At 49.2% G+C, this 6,714-nt stretch overlaps 1 long non-coding RNA gene across 2 annotated transcripts in view; it reads right to left on the bottom strand.

Annotated features, from left to right (window-relative positions):
• Positions 1-4,321, bottom strand: part of LOC123187874 (uncharacterized) — a 9,396-nt gene extending 5,075 nt beyond the window's left edge. For both annotated transcript variants that reach the window (XR_006494175.1, XR_006494176.1), the window contains exons 1-3: positions 4,154-4,321; positions 3,723-3,958; positions 3,456-3,504 (exon numbers count right to left, since the gene is read on the bottom strand). This is a non-coding gene — a long non-coding RNA (uncharacterized lncRNA). The remainder of the gene's footprint in view (positions 1-3,455; positions 3,505-3,722; positions 3,959-4,153) is intronic.
• Between the last annotated feature and the right edge of the window lie 2,393 nt (positions 4,322-6,714).

Raw genomic sequence — 6,714 nt, 5'->3', positions numbered from 1 at the left:
GGGATCTTCCAGATCCCGGCAAGGATGGCGGCGACCCGTGCACGAGAGATGGAGGTCTTCGATCAGATCCGGGTGAAAACCTGCTATTGGCTATTGCCAAGGCCGGCGATGGCGACGCTGTCTGCGTCGTTCCCTTCCTAAAGGCATCGTCGTGGAGATGTTCAAGGCCACTCTCTGCTACCTCCGGGGGAAACCCTAGATCAGTAGATCGGATGGCGGCGGCTCTCTGGTGTCGTCTTCCCCCCTGGGGGCGTCATTCTTGGAGGTGCACACGGGCTCGAGGGACTAGAGGACGGCGACGTTGGTGGAGCGGTGCTTCATCTTTCACATTGATGATGGCGGATCTCGGCGGCATGGTGCTGTGGAGACTCGGCGTCTGATGCGCGGAGATGGACTCGTGCAGGAGGAGGAAGCTGTCTGGCGTCATGGGGACGTCGATGGCAGACTGGCCAGATAAGGTAGAAGCCTCAATTTGATCTGAAGACGGACCTGTGGAAGATGGCGGCGACGACACACGAGTGCGTCTGACCGGATTGCGCCCCAGACCCAGTATGTGGCTCGGCTGGGGTTACCGAATGAGTTTCGGCTTCCGGCTTTTGATGTTAGGCTTAGGTGAGTGGTTTGGGTAGTGGCCCAGCTAGCACCCCCTCATCATATTGGATAGGAGTAGCGGCACATGTTGCCAAGATGGTGGATTCAGACACATTGTTGTAATACTTTGTATGGTTATCGAGAATAATCAATAAAGTGGCCGTATGCATCTCCCAGATGCAGAGGCCGGGGGTCATCCTCCTTTTCTAAAAAAAAAGCACTTGAACCGGTTGGACGTCTGATGCGCCTGATCAAAATCTCTCGGTCTCGGCGACTTTTCAATAAACGATGGCCGAACAGCTCACAACCCTAACTCTTTTGAACTTTAAATCTCACAAATCTTCAAAACTGGACTGATGAACTTGACACTGATGCAAATCCTTTCAAACTCTTCTTTATCCGAAAAACTATGAGCCCCTCGAACCCTAAAAAAAGATCCGTTCAAAAACTCAACACCACTGTGCGCGGGCCCCACGGTGGACGCCAACTGTCGTGGAATTGTCACGGCAGATGTTCTAGTGTGAGGACTTAGTCGTGAGGCCAACACATCTATGTGATAGCTTGAGAGGGGTTGATCGGGACGAGAGACGCAACACATAAGACAAGGATTTAGACAGCTTCGGCCCCGGAAAACATCATCCGATAATAGCCCTACATGCTGTTTGTGACAAGATCTCATTATGCTCATGAGGGAGATGCCATAAACCCGGCTCTCCTCTCTTTGTGTCTATCTCTACTACTAATAAACAATCAAACATAAACTTCTTTACACGCACCCTACAAACATACACGAACCTATTATCATCGTAGGATTAGGCCCATTAAACTTAATCCAACCGCTAGCCTTAATCTAATCCGCTCTCTGTGTGCACTTAGCAATTTATGTTGACTGATCATACTCCACCAAAAGAAAAATATCAAACTTCACACCCACGTCGTCGACTCCCTACAATCACGGACGCAAAAATAGAAACTGCCATCATTTGCCTTTGTGATTCATTCATTTCAACCCCTGAAGTCACGCACATAGAAAAAATCAACTACAATCACGCGGAAATGCCATTCAACACGCCAAAACAATCAAACATAAACTTCTTACACGCACCCTACAAACGTACATGAACCTATTACCATCGTAGGATTAGGCCCATTAAACTTAATCCAACCGCTAGCCTTGATCTAATCCGTTCTCTGTGTGCACTTAGCAATTTATGTTGACTGACCATACTCCACCAAGAGAAAAATATCGAACTTCACACCCACATCGTCCACTCCCTACAATCACGCACGCAAAAATAGAAACTGCCATCGTTTGCCTTTGTGATTCATTCGTTTCAACCCCTGAAGTCACGCACATAGAAAAAATCAACTACAATCACGCGGAAACGCCATTCAACATGCCAAAACAACCTAAAGGAGGAGTCTTCTATCTCAACCGTCGCGGCCATGGATTTGTCCAGCTGGGACTGGGGCGCCGTCGGAGATGTACCAGAGCGCACAGCAGCTGCTGCTCTCGGCACGCGACGACGTCGTCCGCATCAAGGCGACGACGGTGTTAGGGTTATCCCTAAACGTCCGAGTGGCGACAACGACTAATGTTCGACGAGGATGGCAGGCGACGGTGGCGAGCTTCGGCAGGCCGGGCCGGGCAGCGTGTGCGGCATCATGGGGAGGTAGGCCTGTTATGGGGGTGGTCGAGGCAGCTCACGGTGGAGGTCGCGCTCTGCAGCCATGGCATGGCCACGCCGGCAGCGGGGCCTGACCGTTTCTCGCGCGACACGGCGGACAGCGGGTGGGACTCTGGGATGACAGCGACCAGGAGGCCGGGGCTCGGCGCATCACCCGTGCAGGCGCATGACTGAGGCGGTTGACACCTTGCGAGACCAGAGACCGGCCCTGGCGTACCAAACACCAGTTTCTGCCTCTCTTAAACCATGTGTAAGATTCAAGACCCTGTTCATTTATTTGTTTTGTTCTTTCCATGTTGCATGCACTCAGTTCGTAGGGGCTATGAGTTCTTGGCTTAGCTGTCGGATCAGCCGCAGTCGTATGTTCTTTGAATGTGTTGGTTTGATGCTCGCGGACACTTGTGGCCTGCAAATTCTTTCAGTTGAGATGGATGGGATTTTCTAATTTGACCCAACAATGTGTTCTGTTAGTTATTTATACAATTGGATCAACTTGGTAACCTAAGAATGATGTTCTGGTTATCCCTGCAAAGTATTTTTCTTGTTTCCGTACTCCATTTGTGCTGAAAAGTATGTACCTATTTTACAAGGAATGCTCTACCATTTTCTAGGTGGAGCTGGAAGAAGGGGAGCTAGATGACACAGATTCAGGGGAGCAAGAAGAGGATGATCAGAATTCTGAAGAGTGTTTTGGCTACTGCAATTTTGTAACTAACTGAATTGGCCTGGTGTCAAAATAGTTGGCTTTCAGAATTTACAAAGGTGAATTGAGTGGTCAAAGAACACCTGAAATATTGGATTTAGCTTAGAGAATTTACAAAGGTGCCAATGGTACTCACGTAAGCGCACATCACAGAATGGGCAAATTAATCATAATTAGTTTCAGCTCGGTCCTATGACGAGTACACATGCACATACATAGACACTCATAGGCATGCACCCTGTGAAGCGGCTACGATAAATCATGAAGCCATGTGCCAAATTATAGAGTGCTGCTCTGAAACACCATGTAGCTATACAAGCACACGCAAGGCTGTGGTGGTGCTTTCTATTAAATCATGTATGACACACCAAACCATGTAATTTGCTACTTGAGATGTCTAAAATTCTTTGGCTTAGGGACATGCACTGAATGAACTACAAACTGCACTAATATACAAACAGATACATACATACCTGATGCGTGCTCAAGGACATACCAAGACCCCAGGCAGATACATCAAATCTGAACATACATGAGGAGAAAGAAGAGAAATTCATTACCCCATCTGAAGATACATGAGTAAGAAGCAAGATAGCAGTCGGTCATTACATAACCAGAATTAGATATTAATTTTATATTGCCAGATTTATGAAATACCATAAGAGCACTAAATCACAAAGTCCTTGAGAAATTAATTCTCTAGCTATCAAAGCAACAGGTCTATGAAATCAAAGCATTACCCTTGCCAAGATCATCATCAGCGCCACCATGGACGTCAACAGCAGGGCCAACAACTGAATGTGGTAAACAAATATGCCTATCACATCAAGGAAATGTTCCATAGACATCTCCATGGATTTCTTAGAACAATAAAAATACTGGGCAATGCAACTCAAAATCAAAACATATATACTCTTCGATTCAGACTTGTTACTCCCATACCCTTTCGGCACCTCCTTCTTCTCCCTCGGGAAATCTGAACCATTAAGGGCCTTCTCATCAACACAGCCACCAACTAAGCTGATGATTTCTCATATAAAAAATACTAAATGGGACACTCATTCATGGTAACCACCATGACGAGCTTAATAGTATTACAAAAAGAATTGCCAGATTTTATATTCAAATGTCATATCTGAATGTAGTATGCTTAAAAATTTGCATATGCTACCTGATTAGTTAGTGTAGGCATGACAGGCTTGCACTTGTTGTTCCATTTTAGCTCTTGAGAACCACATGACACTGAATTCCTCTTAAATAATAACTTCTCCAACTTCCTTTCTTTCATGAAGATAATGTATCATCTTTTGAAAAGATATTGTATCATGTCAACTAGTGCTGCAATCTAGAGCAGAATAATACTTAATTAAATCAGCTTTTCTAACAAAGCCCTATAACAGAATAAATTAGACATGGTCTTCGGAACATTCATGGTGATTTCTCAATGAGGCGATGCACCTGGCGACGAACCGAATTTACAGGGGTGGAGCAGGCGGCGGGGATGGAGAGAGAGACTTGCCTGGGCCCAGACGACCGCGCAAGAGAGGATGGAGAGGCTCATGGCGGCGACGGTGAGGGCATCCGGAGGAGCGAGAAGCCCGTCGCCGGCGAGCATGCCGAGCTCGAGCGCCTCCTCGAGCACTTCGGCCACCGGATTCAGAGAAGGAGCGGGGTAGAGAAGGCGCATGCGAGTGCCACGCCTCCGCCTCTGCCTCCACCGGCGCCTAGCGCTGGCGCGAGCATGCCGACCTCGAGGGCCTCCCCGGCCACTTCGGTGACCGATTCGACATGAAGGGGAGGAAGAGCAGCGACTGCGAAGGGGAGCCTCCACCTGACAAGGGAGTACCGGCGGTGGTGACGAAGGGGAGCGTTGGCCGGACCAGTGAGCGCCGGCGTTCATGAGAAAGGGCGCCAGGCTGTGGGGTGAGGGATGTGGCCACCATGGGAGAATGGGGAACGGGGACAGAAATGTAGAGGGACTGAGGGGGCGGTGGGGAGGATAACTAACTTTTTTTATCATCAGTTTTTAGTACTCCTACTAACTAATGGTTACATATTGCTAGAGTATTAGGCAGTGACCGGAGAGAGATTGTGAGTTTTTTTAAAAAAAAAAGATTGTGAGTGAGTGCGACTTCCTCCAAATCAATTTTTTATCTTCTAATAAAAAGATCCATTCTAGGTGTCAGCTGCCCCTCCCTCCCCTCGCCTGATGCTCCTGCGAGCGCCGGCGGGGGCGGGGGAAACCCTAGCCGCCGGACCCCAATCCCCATCTCTCCCCCTTCTCTCTCGCTGCCGCCGGCTAGCGCTTTCGGGCAAAGCCCGGTTGGCGCGGCGGCGGCGGGGCCCCTTCTTCTCCTCTGCTCGAAGGGGCCGGTGCAGGACGACGGCTGTTGTTGGCAGCGTGGGGCTGCCGCAGGGCCCTGCGACGTGGTGGTGGGCGCGTGGTGCGGCAGCCGGAGGCGGCGCATCGGCGTGCTCCGCAGGCTCCGGGCCATGCGGGGGCCGGTGCGGGGGACGGAACGGTTGCCGGGGGGTTGTTCCTCTAGGTGTCCTTGGGTTGTAAGTGTGGGCCGGACCCAGTGGCGGGCACCGGATCCGGTGTCCAGTGGCCTGAGGTGTTGCTATGGTTCCTTCCCACGGGCGTGGAGGTAGGGCAAAGGGTGCTCGGTGGTGATCTTGGCGTTGGACCGCGGGGAAGGAGCTTGCTTGAGGAGTCGATGACGGGCCAGGGCGCCGAAGTGGATACTCGGTGGTCGGTGTGTCTCTCTTCCGTTGTGGCAGTGTCTGCCTCTCTGGGTGCGTTCGCTGGCGGTGGGTCGACGTCACAGGCTGATCATCGGGGCAGAAGTTTGACTCGGTCCTCCAACCCGGGACATGTTGCTCCTCGTGGAGCTCCGGGTCTACTTCGACCATCCCAACATGGGCATCTACGATTTGTATGGCAATTTTAGTTGTAACAAACGTCAGGATGGTGTTACTTTGTGCCACATATGTGGCATTTATCATTTGGTTATGAAGATCTTCTTTTTACAGTTTTTTGACATCACCAGCTTTTGACCCTTTTTACAATCAACTTTTGACACCACTATATATTGTTGCACCACTGTATAGCTTCTGCACATTCATTCATATTTCATGATATCCTACATATTGTGGCAAATTTTATCCCACAAAAACGAGTTAAGAGGATGATTATACGAACGATCCACTTAGCAATGGTGTTTATTTAAATAATTGTCTCATAACTAAGATGTACATAAAAGTTTACTCTTGTGGCCATACGTGCGTTGCACGTGCACACTTACTAGTCCTTAATGATTATTTGACTTGTCTCTCTTGGGGTGCCCTGCCCCTTCTTATATATGTTGAAGGGTGGGTTGCATGTAGAGTCCAACTCGGACTTAAGACTTAACTATTCTGACTTTTCTCCATAGGCTTCTTAACGTTTCGGGCTTCTTAATTGTTGATTTACCATCTGGCTTAACTGTCTGGCTTAACTGTCCAACTTAACTGTCTGACTTAACTGTCTGCTTAACTATCTGGCTTATATGACTGTGTCTGCCGGGTTACATGACTGTGTCTACCGGGTTACATGACTGTGTCTGCCGGGTTATATGAATGTGTCTGCCGGGTTACATGACTATGTCTGCCAGCTTACAATGCTTAACTGTTCCCGCCGGCTCATAGTCTGCCGGGTCACCAATGAAACATCAAGTCCCAGCCGGGTCATAT

The sequence above is a fragment of the Triticum aestivum genome, chromosome 2A, assembly GCF_018294505.1.
Source record: "Triticum aestivum cultivar Chinese Spring chromosome 2A, IWGSC CS RefSeq v2.1, whole genome shotgun sequence".
NCBI lineage: Eukaryota > Viridiplantae > Streptophyta > Magnoliopsida > Poales > Poaceae > Triticum > Triticum aestivum.
This window is presented reverse-complemented; position numbering and strand designations above follow the sequence as displayed.